The sequence below is a fragment of the Bombus bifarius genome, unplaced genomic scaffold (assembly GCF_011952205.1).
Source record: "Bombus bifarius isolate JDL3187 unplaced genomic scaffold, Bbif_JDL3187 scf7180000009427_frag, whole genome shotgun sequence".
In the NCBI taxonomy this organism is placed as follows: domain Eukaryota; kingdom Metazoa; phylum Arthropoda; class Insecta; order Hymenoptera; family Apidae; genus Bombus; species Bombus bifarius.
The window spans coordinates 2,281-25,497 of record NW_022885110.1 but is presented as its reverse complement, the minus strand read 5'-3'; the positions used below and the strand labels follow the sequence as shown (position 1 = coordinate 25,497).

General features: G+C 36.1%; 3 long non-coding RNA genes and 2 pseudogenes across 3 annotated transcripts; 3 read left to right on the top strand and 2 right to left on the bottom strand.

Moving 5' to 3' along the window:
• Positions 1 to 4,377: 4,377 nt before the first annotated feature.
• LOC117215166 lies at positions 4,378 to 6,289 on the bottom strand. Its single transcript, XR_004489033.1, has 3 exons — positions 6,167 to 6,289; positions 5,897 to 6,103; positions 4,378 to 4,804 (listed from the first exon to the last, which is right to left on the bottom strand). It is a non-coding gene; the product is annotated as an uncharacterized LOC117215166 (long non-coding RNA).
• A 4,538-nt stretch (positions 6,290 to 10,827) lies between these two features.
• On the top strand, positions 10,828 to 13,713 carry LOC117215165 (annotated as a pseudogene).
• Positions 13,714 to 15,045: 1,332 nt separating this feature from the next.
• LOC117215168 lies at positions 15,046 to 17,610 on the bottom strand. Its single transcript, XR_004489035.1, has 3 exons — positions 17,446 to 17,610; positions 16,387 to 16,472; positions 15,046 to 15,917 (listed from the first exon to the last, which is right to left on the bottom strand). It is a non-coding gene; the product is annotated as an uncharacterized LOC117215168 (long non-coding RNA).
• On the top strand, positions 17,472 to 17,590 carry LOC117215169 (annotated as a pseudogene).
• Positions 17,611 to 17,752: 142 nt separating the features above from the next.
• Positions 17,753 to 20,172, top strand: LOC117215167. Its single transcript, XR_004489034.1, has 6 exons — positions 17,753 to 17,785; positions 18,107 to 18,170; positions 18,440 to 18,539; positions 18,684 to 18,741; positions 19,765 to 19,828; positions 20,135 to 20,172. It is a non-coding gene; the product is annotated as an uncharacterized LOC117215167 (long non-coding RNA).
• The last annotated feature ends 3,045 nt before the right edge of the window (positions 20,173 to 23,217 follow it).

The following is a 23,217-nucleotide window of genomic DNA, read 5'->3' as shown; positions in this document are numbered from 1 at the left end:
ACGTTCTGACTACTATTTTATGTATCTCACAGAAGTATGTCTTCATTCATCATCTCCCATGCCATCCACCAACGTGTTCTTAACATGTTATCTCCTCGTAAAATATTGATGTTGAGTCAGATATCCAACTGAATAATCTTTTCGGTGTCTACTATAAGACATTTAAAACCAAGGCTCGTACACACGTGTGCTTATACGTCAGATGTAATACTTAACAGGAAACCTGCTTATATTAATATTAAATTTATGCATAGTAGGATGTTCGACCTTTGTAAAAATGAAATTATAATACATACAGTTTCACCGTGGAAAAGTGAATCTTTCTAGCATGTCCACGCAAATGCAGGGGAGGGGAGGACTGTGCATGCACCAAACAACTTTACGTTCGTAATTTTTCACACAAATGTACAACTGTAGGGAAAAAATTATCTCTGATTTTTCGGATGTTAGGAGTCGACAATATCGCATAACGGAATGCTGTGTTCTACGTATTCTATTTTTGTTACGAAAGTGGTACAAACGAAGTCCACATAAGAATAGTACAACAAAATCGGTTGAGGTTAGGTTATCGTGCAGATATCGCGGCTTTTGCATTGCAAATCACGCAACTGCCAGTCTCGTCGTTCCTTGTAAACGAAAGAAAGGTATTGTAATCGGTCGGAATTAACATAAAACTCGTCGCATGCGACCATATGGCCTGAATGGTGAATAAACGAGAGTAGAGCGCGAGCTATGTGATTCTAACCGTTTAGGCGGAAACTAATGATTGTAACCAGAGCCGAGATATATGCCAATATTACTTTGCTCGACAAAGCGTATAAGATGAGGAGAGAATCGCGATAAGGTAGAACAAGAGACAGATATTCTCTACGTAAAGCAAGTCTGTCAACTAGATTGAAATCCTATAGCTATAACTACAGTGAATCCATATTCTGGCGAATTGTCTTTTCACAAATGAAGCTTCTGAAGAACGGAATTGATACAATAACTACTGTTCATTCATAACTACTGTTGTAAGAGTCTATATATTTGTCTATCTATATCTATATATATATCGATCTATATATATTTGTCAGAATGTCATTTTATCAAAAAACCCATCCTCTGTAATCATAGTTTATTGATTATTATAATCATTATTAATTTAACATTTTTGTGTACATACAAAATTTAAATTATACCTCGCTTGAGAACAAAAATTCTATTTATTTTCCTAACATGTACTAATAATTATTGATCAAACTAGAAAAAGCTGGAGGAGATTACTTAGGAAGATTACTTAGCATCTTATATTCCTATATTTATGTATAGTAAAATGGCTTGTATCCATTTTCATGAATTATAACTGACATTTCAAAGCATTCATGTAGATATGTAACTCTCGTTAATTAATAATTTAACAATGCGTCATGAAACGTATCATTTTCGTTTCTTCCTTTGTTTCGTTATACACAGGAACGAATTTGTAAATAAAGATGTATAATCAACGATAACATATGACAGCGAGTATAATAACTGTCAGCAAAGGAAGAGGTCGGTAAAATGATTGTGGTTCAGTGTATCGGTAAATAAGCTTTGACAGACGTTGCCGGGGGACTCGGTGTCGGTGAAACCGCGTCGATGAAATGATTGTCAGTAATTTAAAGATAACCCAATTTATTGATCTGTCTCCCTTTCATGGCGTTGTACGTCTCTCTATAAAACATATTCTACCTCGGAGGGCTGAAAAATTTAACTTGGTCTCACTGGACTGGACTGTAAGTAAGAAAATTGAAATGCAAAATCCACGTGTGAGCGCAATGGTTTAGATGGAAAGTTCGATAGGACAATTATATATATTAGCCTGAAAGAAAGCTCGTGGCTTCGCACGCAACACGTAATTTCCCTCGCTGAAATAATCCTATTACAACGATACGATTTAAAATTTTCCTTAACAGACCTCGCAATGTAATTCTTCATCTACAATTTTTTATTCGGCCTGAAACAAGAGACTTTCGAAGCCTTATAGAGTCTCGCGAATCTAAAAGTCAGGTTTCAACGTATTTTCGCGTCTTATTCTATAATACTGAAGACATTAAAGGTGTTAACGATTATTGTCTCACGATGTACGTACATCAAACGAGTACTTACGCAAGAGACGAATGGAAATGGAAACAGCCGAGAATAATTGAAGATAATTTGAATACGTTCCAGGCTATAATACAATTTCTCGTGAACCGTAATTGATTCGCAGAAGGGAATTGCTGCTTCTCACGACTAGCAAAGTGTTTCGCAAAAAAAAAAAAAAAAAGTAAAGAAAAATGGTATCGGAAGGATAGAAAAAAAGCGGTGGCCTACATCAAGCAATCTTCATGCCGATAATGCATTTATTATTCAGTTCGTTCATTTTCTATCGCGTAACAGACACTGGGATAACTGACAGAACGAGCGTATAAATCTTGCATCTCTCGACCTGACTTCTCCCGATGGAAAAATATTTACTGGTCTGGAATCGTGCATCGCTAATTAGTAAAAAGTAATAAGCAAGAAAGCAATTATACTACCGGATTGGTATTTCTATTTTATTGGAGATTAATTAACCTGAGTAAACCAACAAAAACTTATCGAAAATCAATCGAAATTAAATCACCTTTTCAAACAGGCTATAAATAGCCAACTAATATTTGCAGTAATAAACTTCACTTTCGAATAAAGTATACGCTCTATAAATTGTAAATTGATAATTTCGTTATTATATCATTTTTCTTAATCTAAACTGAATTCAGTGAAAAGAGCTTTCAATTGAATTACACACTTCATTAGTTTATGAATTATATTCGTTACCATACGTACAAAAGAAGGTTGACTGGTTTAAAAATTCAAAGGGTAGAACCTCCAAGCTCACGATTGGAAACAGATTCAGTTCAATGGTTTAATTTGCCATTTAATTGAATTCTCTGGCAATTTCAGCGAACTGTGGGCTTTAGAAGTGTCCAGCATTCAAAGGCAAGACCTCCTCCATCTTTCTCTTTCTTTCAGTTCCAACCTCAAGTAATTGACCTGTTAATTCGACGCTATATTTACATGCTCGCAAGGGATTCAGACGACTTCATTGCGTTAAATTCGCAATTTAGCAAACACGAATGTCTCGATCAATTTGTAGTTCGAAACAAATAAAAGATAATCAATTTTTCAAAATAACAATCGATATGTTCAATGCATTTGTCGATGCATTTGATCGTTATGTTCATTTAGCATTTTTATCATAAAAGCGTAGAACACATGTACATACACATAATATTCCATGAAATGATTTATACAGACTATGAGTCTCGTTTTATCATATTATAAAAGAATGAATTTTTCCCAATAAATGTAACTTCATACAAAATCTCGTTTAAAAAATTCAGTTTTTATTCTCATCAAATTAATTTAATATCGGAATATGTGATTTTAGTCGTTATAAAAATTTTATGTCAAAAAGCGTTCGCAGATACATATATAAATAAATGTCCAATCCTATGCATTTATTTAAGCTGAAATCTGAACTTAAATATTTATTAACAATATTCTGACGAATATGTAATGAAAGATAAAAGCAGCTTTATTTTTTTTATAGGATGGCTCATGTTTTTTATTCATTTTATGTTTTTCGTTGTCAGCGCGTAACTACCTATCAGCCGCATGAATGCCAGGTTTTACTACTCAGAAGCGAAGAAGCGAAGAAGCAAATATACGTTACCTTGCATGGAAAAACGTTAGATACATATAAAAGTCATAACGTAGCTATTTACACATGGGGAATATTTATTTTTGTATGAAATATTTTTGCTTCTGAATTCTCATTATAAATGTACGTCCATTTCCTACGTTAAAGTACGTCTCTGCTTTGAAAACCTTCATTTAAATATAACGGTTAACAAAATATTATTAGAGAAATATTAAAACGAGACGCTAAAAGAACATTTTAATAAAGTACAAATGATTATTTGTTCTTTGTTAAATTACACTGCTGTAACTCTAATTTTATTCAATTCAAAATGAATCATTTATAAACTGAACCGGAATATAAAATTTTATTCCGCAAAAATCATAAAGTTGAAAGTTAGGAACGAATAACAAATGAATAACCTAGTTTCATTAAAAGGCACGTGGTTAAGGTACGCCAATCTGCGTAATAACTTTGACACTCCAATTATTATAAAATATGTATCCTTAAGGGATTTTTTTGCGCGAATGCAAAATACTTTTCATACGTGCAACTGAATAAATGGGGCGTGATTTTCAATATTTCCTTTTGTAGAATTTATAACAAAGTAACTTTTTCACAAATGTTTTCGCTAACATTTTTACAACGTAAATGTCTTCTTTTGTAATTAATAATTTCAACATTTCTCTGAACAGTTTCGTTGCGATAAAAAAAATATACAAAGCTTATGACGTGCTTGTTTAAAAATATTTATACGGAACAAGACTTTGAATTTGTCAGACCAATCGTTCTAACGAACGAATAAATTAAACGACTCGTAACAAAGAATTATTCCTGTCCATGTTTCTCTTTGCAAAAGTAATTCAAGGCAAGTTAGATGAATCGCTGTGTACCCTATTCGCATTAACGGTGTGCTTTAGTTTCTCTCTGGTTGTGTTAAGTGTTTAAGTAATGAGCATATACTCACTGCGGGCGGGTTGCATACGATCGATATGCACCACTTCAGCCTCGAATTGTAGCAGACGCAGAAACTGCAAACCGAAGGCCCCGGCTCAAACGTAAGATCATGTCGAATGGTTTCTCCTTGAAAGTCAGCACAGCGGTTGTTTATAGCATCTGAAAACGATTCTCAGCTTGAATATCTTTGCCATTCGACGGTCGTACGCGCAGTTACGTTAACCGTTTCAACGCCACTCAGCGTGATCATGCTGTACGCATAGTGTGGTGAACTGTGTCGCGATGTTTGGTTACGATTGTCAATTCACAGCGCGCTCGGTTCCGAACGTAGCTTGTCGCTAGTCTATCAGAGTTTCCTCTCGTAATTACTTTTCTTTCAAATAATCGTAAACCAAATAAAGAAAAAACTAATGTATAAATTACCTCTTGAATTGGAAAACCAATTACAGAACGTCACACAAACAAAAGGTAAAGCACGAATATTTGGCAACCTTTTGACTCTTTAGTGTAACGTTTCTGATATAGCTGATGAAGTGAAGCGTGAACGCGTTGAAAGGTATGTTTCGACAAAAAAAAAGAGCAGTGCAATCGAGTTGATCGGCACTTCTCGTAAATAAATAAACGAAGCGCTATTGCGCTTCATGGTACAATCCGATACGGATTTTTAAAACATCCCTGATACTGAAACGGCTAATAGCGTTACGAAAACGATCGTGCCAGGAAATTTTTGATCAACGGATCCGCATTGCGGCTGCCACGATGCTTCTACGTAGCATTGATGCTTTATCGATGAAGCACGATTGAAATTGGATATTCGATTTCTTACTGGGGAGAGAGTTTTCATATCGTGTTTACTGTTTCACTTCGCAAGTGTGCTTTACAGTATACGTTAGAACTTGAAATCGAGCTATTTGAGTTAAAGTCGCTTGTAGCTTGAAATGACGTTTAAAGGATATAAGAATAATAGAAGGCTAAAATTCAAAAGTGTATATATACATTACTAATATATAATGCCTATAATATATAATATAATAAATAATAATGCCTATATATCGACTAATTTATCAATTAATTAAATCCGTGTATATCAAGTTTTCTATAATTTAGTACTTTCGTGTAACTACAGAAATTTGATGCAATATAAAACTTGATTAAAACAGCGATTCATTAGGAAACGAGAATAATGATGCAAATATTTTTTGTAGCCATTATATAGGATTTCGATCGCATAATTAATCAGTATCAACTTACCAGTCTTTAACGGAAGAACAAAAAGAAGGGCAGGCGGTACACAGACCGCAATCATGATCATTTTCAAGTAGAATCTCGAACTGCCGTACATCTTTGAAAACTTCATTAGTCGTAAGGGATCAAAGGATGATGTCCGCGCTGCGGAAAATAGATGAGAAGCGGCTATTTCAACAACCACCGTGTAGGTACTGCACTAGCCAGAAGTATCTGCGACAGAAATCAGAATACACTCGTTTTCGCATGGTTGGATCAATTTCGCGTGGGACTAACCTGATTGAACCTAACGCGGGATAATTGCTCAACTCACGACCTTAACCAGCCCGCTTGATTCTCTGTAAATGCTTGAAATTGACGCTTGGATTCTTTCCAGATTAACTAGCTTTGCCCCTCCCTCCCTTTATCTATTTTCTTAGATCGACTTAAACTGCCGCAACATATTATCTTTCTTCTTTTCTTTTCTTTTCTTTTCTTTTGATCTTTTAAAGCCCTAAATCGCTGGCTATTATATTTTGTACACTCAATTACTCTGTAAGTCATAAGTACATATGTTTTACAACGTTATTTGTCATATTTCAGTTAAACCCCAGAAAAGCCAGAAATATATTTGCAGCGTGTTTTAACGCGTCCCTGGCAAAGATCTCAAAAACGAGTTGTGGTAACACACGGTTCGCCAGCTTTTTAAAAGCGCTCTCCGTTTGCTTTTTCCTCTCTTCCCTGTCTCTTCGTTTTTTCTTAACGAGCAAAACCATTTTCGCGAGGACGAGAGTACGGAAATGACGTACTGGCAATTTTGTTTTGCGATAATACAAGCAGCTCGGTTTCAGTGAATTAAACTTGGCCCCAAGCTTCTACTTATCCCTACCTTCCTTTCCTTTATTTTCCCTTCTATATCGGTTTTGCGGTTTTCCACATTTCCATCACAATAAACCATGTTTTTTCTCGATTTTACATGTTAGCCAATGATTCGCGGCAAAAGCGTCGACTGTAAAGATATTTGTAGTTGCAATAGCAACAAGTATGTTTTCTCAAATAGAAAATATTGGGAGCGTACACGCTGGCAAAACAATTCATGAATAGCTCGTCCTCTGCTTGTTATTTGTTTCGATACTGTTAGCAAACAAATTCATGAAACATACTGGTATAGCGTAAAATGAACATAAAAGTTTTGCGTACACTTGAGAGCTGAACTTTGGCTGTTATACGTATATTATATATATACGCACACAGTTATGTATATGTATATATATATATAGAAAATTCCTTAGAACTTTGAGCTTAATAACATATTAAAATCATTAACATTAAGGAGGTGAACTTTACTTACCAATTACCAAAGTTTCTTCCGCCAAATAATACATAAAAATTGAAAAAGATAATGTAACTAGTTTTAACTTTTTTTGTGTTATAATTTGAATCACTCGATTTATCCGACTGAGGATGGTCGATCGCAATCTCAATTTATACATATTCTCATCGCATGAAATAGATCACATGAGGGATTTTCAAAAGTCGATGGAATATTAATGGCGATTAATTATTTACAGGTGTATTCTGTGCGGCTAAAGCAGACACCTAATGAATTATTGAGTACCAGGAATGTTAGCGGTAAACAGGATTGCGGCTATGAATGATTCTCTAATGTGTATATTAGAGATGAATTTGATAATTTATCCTCATAATATGCAATCCGCTTTTAAGTGTAAATCATAATTAACAATTTCTGTTTGATCAAATATGAAGAGTGGATAAATCGATACGCTTAAATCAATATTAGAAATTCTTAACATTTTTATCAAATATTTTAGCACTGTAGAAGCATCGTAGTAGAGAAATATTAGGTTGTTCCAAAAGTTTCTTTCGTTTTATAAGAAAGTAATGGATGTACAACATTTTTCGTTTTATATTATTTTATTGAATTACGTGTGATCCACCTTTTTCCAATTTAATATAAAATAATATAGAATAACATAACTGTCATTTCTTTATAAAACGAAAGAAACTTGGGACAACCTAATAGGAATTTACTTTTATTATCCATTATAAAAATGGATTGTTAATCCTCTAGGAGATACGAACAATATAATTGCAATTAATAAGGAACAAGCTAGCATAACTTAAACCAGCTTTTGCAGAAAGCTATTAGCTGAAGATGTTTATTAAACAATGACAACATGAATTTTCTTAAGTACCCCATTTGGTACTTAATCTACTTCGTAAGTACTGTGTGTCCTAGCCTTCAAAGGATGCAATTTTAACCAGAATGTTTCACATTACTTACCCGTATTATTTCCTTGTAATATAATTTATATTTACATTATCTACGCGTTACGTTACATTCTACGCGTTAGTGTAATGTGATTTTTATTTCTAATCGAAGTTATTCAAAGTTTGTAGTATCTCAATAAAAAATTAACAGCCTGCAAAAACTTCACAGAAGCATTAGTATCTTCGAAACTATTGAATTCAAATGGCTAATATTCTTTAACAATATGCACTCGACGACCTTTATCGAGAGAAGTATGTGACGTAATAGTTAAACTTTCAATTCATATACATATATCGTTTATGAAAAAGTAGTCATTCTGCTTTTGTGATCTGTGACACACTATAAATTCTCATAAGCTAACTAACGCGTAATCTTCTGTAACGTATTAATATAATATAGGTATGTATATCTCGACTTTGAGCAACCAATTGGTGATAAATAAGCTTTAGTACATACTTCTTACACGTAACGAGAGACCAGTTAACATCTCTGCTCTTAAAAGAAAAACGAAAGAAACTCTGAAAAGCTGCAGGGTTCAGGTCGAATAACACCAGCTCAGATAAATGACCCTCTAACTTACCTTTGTCCTCATCGACGTCAGTGATTTCAAAGCTAGTTATAAAGTGCACTTCTCAGCCAGCGTCCACGGCAGTCAATATTATTTAACGGGTCCTAACGCGATGTAAAAAGGGAAAAAGGAGGAAAGACGGAACAGGGAAGCAAAGAGAAGAAACGAATTTTTCATTTTCTCGAAACTGGATCAAGTTTCAGGCTGCTCGCCAAAGAGTCTGTAGCTAACGAGACAAGATTAGACAAACCACGCTTTAAAATTTCCACAGAACTATAATAATCCTCGAAATCAATACGATTCGTCGATCCATCGCCTGATTAAAAAATGAGATAGGATGAAGCTCACTAGTCGGCCTTTGAACTTTCAATAGCGCTTACGGCTCGTATACTCTAGTTTGAATGCTACAATGTAAGCCAAGTCAGCTGTAACTAGCGTTCGCGTGATTGTCGCTATCTATTATTCACGCGTTACACGTTCACCAGACAAACGCGTCTACCGGTTGACATTGTTTTCTGTCCTGAGTTTCAAAGCAATTATGTTGCTTCGTGTAATCAGATCTCGCCAAACTAACGATAAGTTCTTGTTTGATCTTACACAGTTACTAAAACTATACAAGTTAAACCAATCTAGCCTAAACAAGTAATATCGTTATATATTCTTTTTTAAATCTATATATTGTTTAATAAACCGTGGTTAGGATATAGTAGCTGACAAAAATATTCGGACAAATATATTTGTAGAGACATTTTAGGAGTGTATTATGCATAGTGGCACCATTTAATACTGTACTGTGACTATCATGGTCGTGTTGGTATTATTCGAAACTAATCTGAAAATCTGTATGGAATTTGTAAGATATTTAGTACGAGTACTGTGCATTACTGATATGTACACAACCGAGACGAGATAACGAAGGTACTGCTCTCCATCGTTCATCGCTACGCGTTGCTAGTAGCAACGTATAACGCATATATATCTCGCAAAGACCATAAAAGTACCCAATGGAACCACGTTTAATATTTGATAATAATGTCCCATTACAGTTTCGTCATTTTCAATTGATTAAACACGACCCTCTCTTTAAAAATTAGAAGATAAAATACGTAATACAAATCTACTCGAAATCTTTTAAACCTTACGGACGACTACTTATGGTCTTTAAAAGCAGCAGGGATTAGCAGAATATTAACTGCGGATTTTTCTCGAGAGGCTCGTAAGGATGAACAGCGACGAGTATCTAGAAACTATGTACTCACCTGGTCAAGGAGACTCCAACACCAAGGACGTTGGAAGTTTCGAGAAGCGATGATGGAAACTGAAGTAGCACGTCAGGTCAACTCAGGCGAAAACTGCTAAAGAAAGAAAAATCCAACTAATTTGTTTCCAACGATAAAATGAAATTAATTTGTTTCACAAATTATTAACTGGATATTATTCAAAAATTATTCAAAATTCGCTTGATTGATTCACGACCCGGGACATTTGGGTCATACCATTTTGGTAATGGACGAAAATGGCAGAAGGAAGAACGACCGTTTTTTTCATATTTCTCTTTCCCCGGGAAACGATGGAATGCCCGAGCACCTTGTTTCATTTCTTCTCGACATCAATTTCAATCTTTTTAAACGAAATATAATCTGAACGATGAAAAGTTCATTCAAATAATGCTCCGCGCCAGACACTCACGAAAATTAAGAAGAAACACGGAAAATTCGCGAATAAAACGGATTTCTTTGTCCCAGTGAGATAATAAATCTCGTACACGTATTGGTTTTTAAAATCAATATATCCACCAATGTGCACTCGTTTAACAAGGGTGATGGAACGTGCCAAAAATCTCTCAAGAGGGTCTTGGCAACGGAAGTGTCGAAAATGTCACAATTATGAATGAAAAATTCGAATAGTTGCTGATTTTACAGTCGAAACCGATAAAGAACTCCAGATATTCCCCCAATTAATTTACAATAAATTCGCGAAAATGATCGATTGCTGACGTCATTGTATTCTAGAAAGATCGTAAAACGATAAGAATTTATTGAAAAAACTTATATTCCATGATAACACTTCTAATAAGAGTACTAAGAGGAGCGATTCTGCACTCACCTTCCTGCCTCGAAGTACCGAACGCAATTAACCGTCCGCCCAGGATGGAACCGTTCGGAACTTTTGTAAGTCACTGCACGGCCGCTGCCTAGGGTGGAAATGTAATAGATATAAGTACAGAGCGCGTGAGCGAACTAAAAACGCGATAGAGAAGTAGAGAGAGGATGTTCCGTCCTTGTCTAATGACGCGCACTTGTACAGGAAATATGTAACAGCGGTATACGAGCAGCGTCAGTGTCCACTAGTGTGCATGCCTGATTAAACATGGACAGGAAGTATCTATACATGGTGTTCTCTTTCTATTTCCATGTTGCATCCATCTTTCTATATCCATGTTGCATTAGGAGGAGAGTCGTATTTCGGAACGTCATCGGAACATATTATACCTTGTATGTGATTATTTGGAACACAATGGGTGAGTATATTATAATTAAAATATATTCCTAGTTCCAATTCTTTTGAATAGTGTCAGTGACCAATCGAAATAGAAATCAGTGGACATCATGGAAAGAGAAGGCGAAACCAAATTTGAAAATTCGACATCGGTAATTCAGTAGTTAAGAATAACTCAATCGATTATGTAGATTAACTAGTTATAAACAAATATATGAAGTATAAATTCAAATTATTCTTATCCATCTAAAAATTGGAAATTAAAAAGCAGAAGACAAGAAATTATCTTCGAGGATTTATATAGTAAATACATTCTTTTGCCTGTCTTACCTAGAGATAAAACAATTGTTTGATGGTTATCTTATAGTGTTCAGTCATTGCGAAAAATATTTTTAATTAGTTAAAAACTATAATTAATTAAAAACTACATTTTTTTTATGTATATAGACGTTAGCGATGTATTATTCCGGGAAGCTCGTCTATCTCCCGAACATCGGGTTTGCGACAACATCGATTTGGAAATTATCGTTGCAGAGTATGAAAATTATTACAAGATGAAATTTCAAAAATATCCCATATTGTGTAAGAAAATAGCTGGAAGGGAAATGACGAGGGAAGTGACAAATGCAAGCAAAACGTAAGAATTTAAATTATTTAACGATATTAAACGGTATTCAACGTATCGTATTCAACGTATCGTATTCAACGTATCGTATTACAATATGATCCAGTGTTTGTAGAAGTATTGAGACAAAAGCCAAATCTGTTAGTAAACAAGCGAGAAGTGAGCCTGTGAAAGAGACGAATCTACAGCAGAAGATAACTGATGATAATGCGAATCATATTAATCTCGCAATGACAGTGACGTCAATATTCCCCAATGAGAGTGATGGACGTTCATCAGAAGAGCTATTTAACGTCCCAATGGAACAATCCATGCAATCGAAGATATTGAAATGCATTGCAAAGCTTTATTCAGATAATCCGGAATTACGAAAGATTGCTGAGGACATCTCATGCGTAAGTTATTTTCGATTAATATACGTATCGTAAAGCTTTTAAACGATAAAATTCCCGTCGATAAACCGTCCAACGTATATCGACAATGACGTGATTTCAGTAACGCTTCAAATATCAAATTACGTAACACTTACTTAATATATAGAAGACGCCATTTTATCTTTGTATCGTCACAGGAGATCATAGTAAACAAATTAAATGTACATTGGGATGACGTTATAGGCCTAGAGGAATGTAAAACCGCTGTTAAGGAGGCCGTTGTGTATCCCCTTAAGTATCATATCTTTTTTGATGGCCCGTTTTCCCCCTGGAAAGGTATTTTGCTGTACGGCCCACCTGGTACAGGTAAGATACTCGTATTCTTTTCATTTCTGTACGTGTTTACAAGAAATATACAAAACAGGGAAAACGAAGTTAGCGAAGGCAGTCGCGACAGAATGCCATTGCACCTTTTTTTAACATAACTGCCAGCTCATTGGTCAGCAAATGGGGAGGCGATTCCGAGAAGTATATACGTGTAAGTTGCTTTGTCTATGTAAGTTTCTTTGTTCCTTTGTCTATGAAGGAGAGATTCTAGGTATAAAAAGATTTGATTTTATTTTTCGTCATTTATATATAAATAGAATAGTTGTTTGGAAAACGAAATGATATCATATTCGTGATGAGGCAATGAATTTAAGGAATTTCGAATATAATATTTAATGAATAATAATTTTAATAATGAATAATAATAAAATTTGTTAAACTGAACAGGTTTTATTTGAACTTGCCTATAGTCATTCGCCTACAATTATTTTTATCGACGAGATTGACTGGATCGCCACAAATAAAGGAGACTGTATATTGTCTGAACCTGCAAAGAGATTCAGGTCAGAACTTCTTTCTAGATTGGATGGATTAGTGTCTAATGAGAATTCTAATGTAGTTCTTCTGGCTACAACTAATTCCCCTTGGTACGTATATCACGTTATTTCAATGTTTTCTAAGTAGAAAATATCGTAATATTTCTCCAAATTCCAAATATGTTATTGTGTTGTTTGAAGTATTCCTTCATTATTATTAGTATAATAGAACGATAATATTTATTGTAAATATGTTATTAGGGGCATTGATGCAGCTTTACTCAGGCGTCTCGAAAAGCAAATATACGTATCATTACCCAATGAAGTTGCTCGACTTGGTATATTCAAATTATACCTTAGCAACCACTTATTAGAAAATACAGATATTGTAAACCACATAGTAAAATGTACTGAAAGATATTCTTGTGCAGATATAAAATTGCTTTGTAAGCAAGCGTGGCTACTAGAAATAAGCCCGATATGGAGGAGACTTGAAAAGAAAGAAACACCTGTTACCACTTTGAAATATGAATTAAAAAGTTATGAAATATTAGCAAAATTGTTTAAAAAAATGTCACCTACAGTTATGCAAATAGATAAATATGATACGTGGAACAAATAAATACGCAATCGTAAGGACAGATATTGAAAAATATAAATAAATGGATTATCGTTCGAGAAATTTTTATTACCATCATATGATATTGCTCCATATCATGAAATATATACATGCCGTAATAGGAATACTATCATCAAATCTCTTCAAATGAGGGAGTGGCAAATGACGATGCGTATTGACAAGATTGCTCGATGAAGATCAATTACGTACTGTGTCCGCGGATTCCAAAAAATGAGTCCCTAAGTAGATGGAAAAAGGAGAGGAAACAGATAGATCACAAAGAGCTACTTATTGTAAGGGAAGAAATCTAAAACTCCAAATAAAGAACAAAAAGGAACAAGCTGCTTATGACGCTATCGTTCCTGGTCTTCCGTGTTCGGTCTCAATTACTCTTGCAGTATATTGTAGCAGGTTGTGTAGTATATTTGAGCATATTGTATTATATTTTGATGCGTACTATCTCTTCGATCACTTGTTTTCACCATTAAGACAAAAGAATAAAATGCTGATTGAAGATGCTTATCGTGACCTCAACTTAAGAAAGGAAATACTTCTTTTGATGTATATTCGAAACTGGAACATGTATCAACCTCGATGATGACCTTCATTGTTAGATTGAACTTTAGGTTTAAAAATTTGTATTTCAAAATGTGGTAGGAAGAGGATAAAACAAATTGTTAGTAATACTGAAAATTACATTTATTTTTACTGAAATCACTGAAATTAATACTAAGATCAGTGAAATTATTATTTTTCTAAAAATATTCAAGCCTTGAACTTTTTCTTCGTGGGGAGATCCTCATGGACACTGTCGGGGTAGTGTCGGACTTACCGACTAAAACCCCACGATAGTGTCACACAGTATAGAAAGCACGATATAAAAACCCCCCAAAATAAGCGCTCGAATCAATCTGTTAAAATATTTTGACGCAGTCTCTTGTAATACTTTGAATCATTCTGTAACATTTTGTACCGTTACTCTGTTAGATCTGCATAATAAACTCTATTATCATATATAAAGGTAAATTTCTTCACCTTGGCCTACTTGACGCTTAATAAAGGTGCACCGGGACCTCTTTCGAAATTCAAGCCTTGAACTGCTCCGAATATTCATCGGATCTGAGTATTGGATACAGAAAATATCTGGGTAAATTTAGTCAAAAAATGTTTTCGCAGAAGGGAGTCAGTTTCAAACAGTAAGTTAACTTGAGAGAATTAAATTACAAAGTTCTGGCAGAATAACATAATTTTGCATAAAAATAATAAAAAAATGAATACGTCGAAACATTTTACAAAAAAGCAAAGCACGAAGTGTTATAAAAAGTGAACGAAAAGTGAAGTGAAGTGAGTTTATTCGTTTTACAACATATTTTATATAACATGCTCTATCAGTTTGTTACCTCAAATTTGCCTTTTATTTAAATTTTCTTACATAATTTTCATAATAATATTTTCATAATAATTCATAAAGTAATATTGAATATATAGTACAATTCTATAGACCTACTACGAGAAACAGATCTTAAAAACAGCAACACTAGTAAAGTAGAAGCGTTCTTCAAGCCTAAATCCAAATATGATACAGTGCTGAAAAAGTAGGATTACTATATCATAACAAGCAAAATGTATCTTCATAATCTATGTGCTACTAGCGATTTTCCACATGTTCAACGAGATATGCAGTACAGAGGACGTATAAATGTGTTTCTTTATTTTTGTTGAGTCACAAATCAGAATATTGAGTATGTTATTTTCCCGCGGATTGTAAAATCATAAATTGTTAAAGTGTCACGGCTCATTTTATTATCGTAACATCTGTTCAAAATTTGTCAATGCGACCTGGAGATTACGGTAGTGAATATGCAACAATCGAATGCCCCAGCGAGAAGGGCTCGGTCATTATATTTATTCTTATCGTGAGTTCGATAACAAAATATCGAGTTTAACAGTCGTATACAGAGCTCGATCATTCTGGATTATAGCCTCTACGTCTACGATTCCTTTTTGCTTTTGGCATTTCATCTACATTGTAATAACAGTTTTGACAAATGATACGGTCGAAGATATTTTAATAAGCGTGTTGGAGTAATTGGTAACAGTAAGTGAGTAATTATCCATACACCTCCGGGTGATAGGCTGGAAGTTCTCCATCCCAAGGACCGTAGAGTTCCTCTCCTTGTTCTTGTTCATAAAAAACGATGCCCGTACTGTATATAATAGGAAAAGTTTTCATTATTAACGTGTTGCTTTTGGTTGTTGTGTTTGGTCCGCCTGTTTGAATGCTCGTCACTATCTATTGCGAGCGCGTTAATTTTAATTTATTTATATGTATTGACCATGGCATTCCTTTTACTTCGATTTCAATATTATGGTACTTGAAAATATTGGGAACTTTATGAGGTTCTGTATATCCGTTTCAGATTTCCCTCTACTAAGTTCTTTCATTAAATGTAACAAATCTACCATTTTGAAATTTTGTTTATTGATCCGTCTGTTGTAATATTCCTTAGATTTTATTTTCGATTTTATCAGTGAGGTGGTAGGACGTGTACGGTGCCAAAGAAATACTCCGCGGATTGATTTAACAATGAGTTTATTAATTATACGCGGAAGACCTGATAGTTTTACCAGCACGCGTTACCTGGGCCGTACTGGTATTGTTCTTCGCATACTCACCGTTTACTCGACTTCACTGATCAGTTGTATCTCTCTGCGTCTCTCTAGCCTTTCCTCGTTGCCATTCATATAGGATACCGAGGTGCCTGAAACAGAATGTTTTCTTCTGGGGTAGGGAATCAGTTTCCTTTATCGAAAGCACTTGCGCTTTATTGTAAATCATAGGGTCTATTCTTTGACGACGTCCTGACCTCGGACGTCACATTTCACAGGCCAGCACGTGCGCTTCAGCCCTGGAACTTTCTTTATGGCCATGAACTGCTACAGTAGGAATTTTAAGGGAGCACTTGGTCAATAGATCCTGTATGGTCAGGACATATTTGTTTCCTTTTTGTGTTCTCGATGATGTAACCTAGACGTCCAGTAATAATTTTCTTCCCTTTGTCATCTTTCAATATCCCCGCTACGCACGTGTTCGTAACCGTCTGCTATTTTGGTTATATACGCCTTCTTCCGATTATTTTACGGAAGGACCAAAGGGATATCGGTGGGCCATTAGGCCTATTGAAGTTTCCCGACACTTTCGGCCCGTCGGCACCTACGCTTTATCGCGACACTGTATGTGTTTCGTCGGCCTTTCGTAAACAGTGTTCCGGCGATGCTATAATATGTATCAAAGAAACCGTTGGAGAGAGAATTGTTCTTTGCGCTACAGATCTTCGAAAAAGCGTACATCGAAAAAGCGTAATCTCATACATTTTTATTATAAATTAAAAATTTCTCGTCTCGTAGCTTGATAGATTGATCGTGGGAAAATTAACGGATCGACTCAAAATGTGTGTTACTTATCACGTAGTCTCGATATTCTACGACAATTAATGGACGAATGTAACATTTAAACACAATAACGATTTCGTCAAATTCCATCGGCATCAGTTCTACCCCATCAACACCTTTGGTAGCCGAAGTTATGCACAAGTAACTAACTAAACACCACCCTTAAACAACCAAAATCAAAACAACAACAATAACGACACTGCAGTCAACAAAAATATGTGAGCAAAATGCAGTACTCAGACAACAAACACAACAAATTACAGTCATGCTACAACTACTTACAAACATGTTAAGTAAAAAATAGAAATGCCAACGCCCTGGCCGCGCTGAGTGCACTCGTTCCCGTCAGATCACGAAAGTTAAGTAGCGCCGGACACGGAGAGTACTTGGATGGGTGATCGCCTGGGAACTCCGTGTGGCGTTGGCGAAGCGCGCTAGGCCCGCCGCGCCCCTCGGTGAGGTTCAGGCTTGGTGCGCTCACGTCCACCAGCAATTCACCACTTAATAAACATATCAATCACCGCTAAAAGCACTAACGATCGCAAACTAGTTTATCACTACCGGCATCAAGACCTCCTTCGCATGACGTTAGACCATCCTCGAATTAACCCTATCTCTTGAAGTAAGTACCTCCTTATATATCAATAGTTAACCATTAAATAAATTAAATCAGTAAGTAAGCAACCCACTTAATATCACAACCTCTTAAAGTAAGTACATCCCTTATAATACTATAGACAAAAACCAAACTCCATACTTTTATATCACTAGTCAATTATTAAAACATAATAACTATACCTAATACATAGTCACCTATTATAGTAAAATAGCCTAATATATAATAAATCTCATAGTACCATATTAATAGTACATTAATAAATAAAATATATATTATATGATAATGAGGTCCACTTACTAAATGATCATTCAAATCTACTTTCAGATATCGAAAAATCTCGCTCACCTAGCACTACGCCAGCCAAGGCTTACCTCTCAAGTAAGAATAAGTACGTAAAGCAACTAAGTACATCCTGCATACATGCTTACAACGAAGTAATAATTAATAATACACACAAACATTGATAGATATATGGAAAGTTAAAGCCTTATTCTCTAGTCAATTATTAATAACACAATTTAATCGTACAACTCTAAAATCAAAAGTCGATTATAATAACAGTATCCTAATAAATAAGTAAAAATACTCTACACTCCATAATACCTACTCAATGTCAATTAATATAATAATATAATTAAAATAAACTCCTCTTCGCAGGATAATTCTTCATTCTACTTTCTAAGATCAGCTCCTTCTTTGCTCCTCAACACATTCATCACCCAATTCTCTGCCTCGTAGGAGCACGCACTTATTAGAAGTAAGTACATCATTCCTAGTACATCTATTTGAATAGACAAAATAAATATAAAGCATAAAGCGTAACATAACAATCACATAGTCAAAATCAAACAAGAGAATATAATAATCCTCTTAACAAAACTAACTCGAGGCCTGCTTACAGGCATCAAAACCTCCTTCGCTAGACACATGCCATCATCAATTTATCACTATCACTCAAAGTAAGTACCTCATATACATAAATACATAAAATATAAATTTATTGTCATTATATAGTAAGTAGAATCAAACATATATGTCGGAGATGAAAGGACACCGGAGCCTTCCCTCTGGAACTTCGGGAAAATCCGTAAAATTGTAATTAAAGTTTACAGTCGTAATTAAACAATCTGCCGTCATCCTGCCCAATTGTACTTGTTTGCGATTTGTGATAATAAACTTGGGCTCAAGGCGACCACCAGTCGCCGAACGTAGCCGCGGTCAACGGGACGGGCGCTTCGCCTAACAAAGGTGTGGAGTTATAGTATGACCCTCGTTAAAAGAAATACCAATAGAGGTACGTGACAGTAAAACATTCCAACGGTTCCTTCGGACAATGAATACCTGATGTTGAGGCACGTACACAGCACAAATCCAGTTAGCCCGAGGACCCGCTACAAAACCTGGGTTTTTCCGGCAATTAAGATTTTCCAAACGGACAGACAGTCTTTGTCCCAAACTGACCAATTGACAGCGACGTCAATTTCCCTTACTTTCGGAACGAGGGCTATCCTCGACAAATCCGATGGTCTCGTGTCCTTAGACACACCCCATCATAGTTTTCCTCTGTGGCATCATTGAAACGAAAATTCATTCTTTCCTGAGATCCCACCGACGAAGGGAGCAGCGCCTGACGATCAGTGAGTTTGAGTTAGAGCAAGTATATCTTTCATCCCGTTGACCGTGGATTCGTCATCGGACCTAAGACCAACGTCACTAACATCACAAGTGCCCAACCACCGCTGTTGATTGTCGAATCGGTAATGTCCATACTCGTAGCATCAGGCCGTATCTTCGTTATCAAACAACGATGGCCAACTCCAAGGGAGGTCTATCAAACGCCCACAACCCTGTTCCTGACTGTTCTCCGACATATAAAAACTAAATATAAACTAACTCTCTCTACAAATCAAGTAACAATGGTCCATTATTAAAATGAGCATATATATCCTAGCGAGATCCACTTCATGAATAATAATTCAAAGTCAATTTTTAGATATCAAAAACCTCGTTCCCTAAACACTACGCAAGCCAAGACTTACCTCTCAAGTAAGTACATTATTAAAAGCAAGTAAGTACCTCCTTCATATATGCTTACAACCAAGTAATAATTAATAAAACACATAAACATTGATAGATATATGGAGAGTTAAAAACCTCCTTCTGTAGTCGATATTAGTAAACAATTAATCGTATAAACTCTATAGTCAATTACAATAAACTATCTGCTGTTAAATAGGTAAAAAATGCTAAACTTCATCGTACCTGCACAATGTTTATTGCCATAATAATAATATTACTATTATAAAATTAATATAACTTTAATATAATTTAATATAAAACTCCACTTCTCAGGATATCCTGTTCTACCTCCTAAAATCGAAACCTTCTTCACACATCACCGCACTTCGCCCAAGTCTTACCTCGTAGGGGTACACACCTATTAAGAGTAAGTACATCCTTTCCTATTGACATGTCGAGTCACGATCCGAGTCCGGGCTCGAGTCGCTATCACGGTGAGGACTTGGGGTAGGTAATGATTCTTCACTGAAGCTATCCATCTTCTTAGACCACGGAAGTGACTTTTATTGACACAAACAGAAAGGTTACAGAGTTGACGCAAACTGACGATGATCACACACTTGCAACACTAGTGACAATGGTCTTAGGTTCACTAACAAATACGCAGCCAACGGGATGGTAGGTGTACGTACTCTATGTCAGATTCTTTGGTGATATTCACTGACCGTAAGGTGTCAACATTTTCGTCGATGAGATCGCAAGCGAGAGAGTGAGTTTCCGTCCCGATGATGCCACAAAGAAGAACTATAACGGGGTGTGTCTAAGGACACGAGATCATCGGATTCGTCGAGAAAAGCCTTCGTTCAGAAAGTAAGGAAAATTGGCATTGCTGCTAATTGGTCAATCTCCCTATCGGTGGTTAGAAAAAGATGCTAGCCGCCCTCGAGGGAAAGGTGCTAGTGGGAGACGCCGCTCGTTGAAAAATAGGTCTCCTCTATTTTCCCGTAGTTGGGACAAAGACTGTTTGTCTGTTTGAAGGACTTTAGTTAGCTAAATCTTAAGATTTGTAACGGGCCCTCAGGCTAGCTGAACATGTACTGCGGAGACGCATCGACATCTGGCAATCATCTTACTCGAAGAATAGGGTCTGCGTGTGGCGAGTTACGGGACAGAGACCGTTGGAATGTTTATTGCCGTGTGTTACAACTATTTCATTTTTAAAGAGAGCTATACAATTACTCCATGTCTTTGTTAGACAAAGCGTTCATCCCGTGACCGCGGCTACGTTCGGCGACTAGCTGTCGCCTCGAGCACAAGCTCACTATCATAACTCTCAAACAATTACAATCGGATTGAATAACTACAATTGTTTAATTCCAGCTATAGTAGACTCTAGGTTACAATGTTGCGAGATTATCCAAAATTCCAAAGGCTCCGGTGTTCTTTCATCTCCGACATATATTACACTCCGAAGACCTCGATAACCCTCTTGTACGCACGCTTGTTGTCAACCGACCCCACCAGATTCTTCTAACAGCTTCGAATCGTCTTTGTCTCAACTGATACCTGGACGCCCTCTGACGCTTACACACACATTCACATGTACAGTGTAAATGTATCATCTACCTAACAGTAGTAAAATTTATTGTACGAATCCAAAATAGTGAGGGTTCAGAGTGCTATAATAAAAAAGATATCGAGCGCTAATTTGGAAAGGTTTTTATGCTGAGGTTTTAGTCCCCCTGTAGGGATTATCCCCGAGTGTATATCAGAGACGGCTATTCCGTTACTATCTGGTTATTGTATCGATAGCTGTGGCATGCAGTATGTTTTGTCCACCCTATTACTGCTTCTCAACATGTGACATTACTGAGCGTGTGACACTATTAAAAATTACGGAGAGAGCGGGTAGTCACCTAATGGGAAAAACGAATGTTTGTCTAACGACAAAGCTGGTTTTTCCCATGAACAAGGTCACCCATGAGCCACGTTGGTAGGAGGCTTCTTCCTCATACCTTTATGCATTAACGTGGGTTATAATCAAGCCGCATCGCGGACCGTTACCCTCACTTTTCATAACGAAAAGTGTGAACAACGAATCCCCTTCCTTCGTTCAAAAAATACCTACAAACCGAGCTTTCCTCCGTAATTACATGAGAGCGGAAGTTCAGTTAACTCTCCATTCTAACATACCCAACATCTCAAGACTTCGTCGACGACAACATATCTACCAGGACGCGAGCTCTGTCTTTAGATCAATCATCGTCTCTACACTGATTCTCTCATCTAAGAGCAATCCATTTATTCTTCACTTACCTCTTACGCATCGGCGTTATTATCTTGTGTAAAGTTGTTGGAAATACATACTTTATAACCCTGTTAATCGCAGCGTTATACAACCTCAACCACCCCTATTATCTCAATGGAAATCAGGGGATCGATCTGTTCGCGGCATCGATTATTACAATCGTAACGGGAATTTACGACTTCCGTTGACGCATTTCCTAGCAAAAGCGTCTCCCCACGACTGGTCGAAAATACAGTATGCTTGTGCGAATTTCAACAAAATTGCAATGGGTTACAGTGGATTACAAAGAGGGAGGGAAGTGCAATGAATTATTACGATAAATTGTAAGGGGTGTGAAGTGGGATGAGGTGATAGGAGAATTGGTGTGAGTGGAATAGTATTAAGTGAATATCAGGGTGTATGATACATGGCTCCATCAAGCGGCGGTATTAGGCGGGGGGGGGCGGTGTATCGCTCACACCAATTCCCGGGCCCCTTTCAATCGCAGCCGGGGCGGTCATCGTGGAGGTTTTAGTCGGCTGGAGTCCGGCACTACCACGCCGCTTTTCCCCAGAAGCGACCTGGTGTCAGTGCGGATTTCCTCCACGTTAATAAAAAAAAAAGGGTGTATATTACAAGGCAGTCGACGTGGATTATGATCGAGTGAGTGAGTTACAATATGTTTGGGTATAATTAAATGGTAATATCTTCGCTGAACAAAAATAAATGGAATAATTGGAGGATCTAATGTTAAATGTGAGAGAAACAAGAAGTGTAATGCTCGATAATCGTGGCGTGACGAGTCATAGATGAACAATATCAAAGAATATAAGGCAATAAATTATTGAATTATTGAATTAAAATATGAAGAGGAGTTGGTAAAGTCGAGTATCTATAGAAAATGCAATTACGAATCTCAATTTAAATGATAAAACTTTAAAAGGAAATAAAATTAGAATTGAATTAGGAGAAGCCAGAGTTGAATAAAATATAATAAAGAGTGGTAATATAATGAAGGAGTATCACGTAGAATACTACATAATATAATTGAAGAACTATATAAATATAAAGTTTTAAGAAGAAATTTATTTTCAACCTTAAGTAATTTAAATACAATAGCTTAGGATAA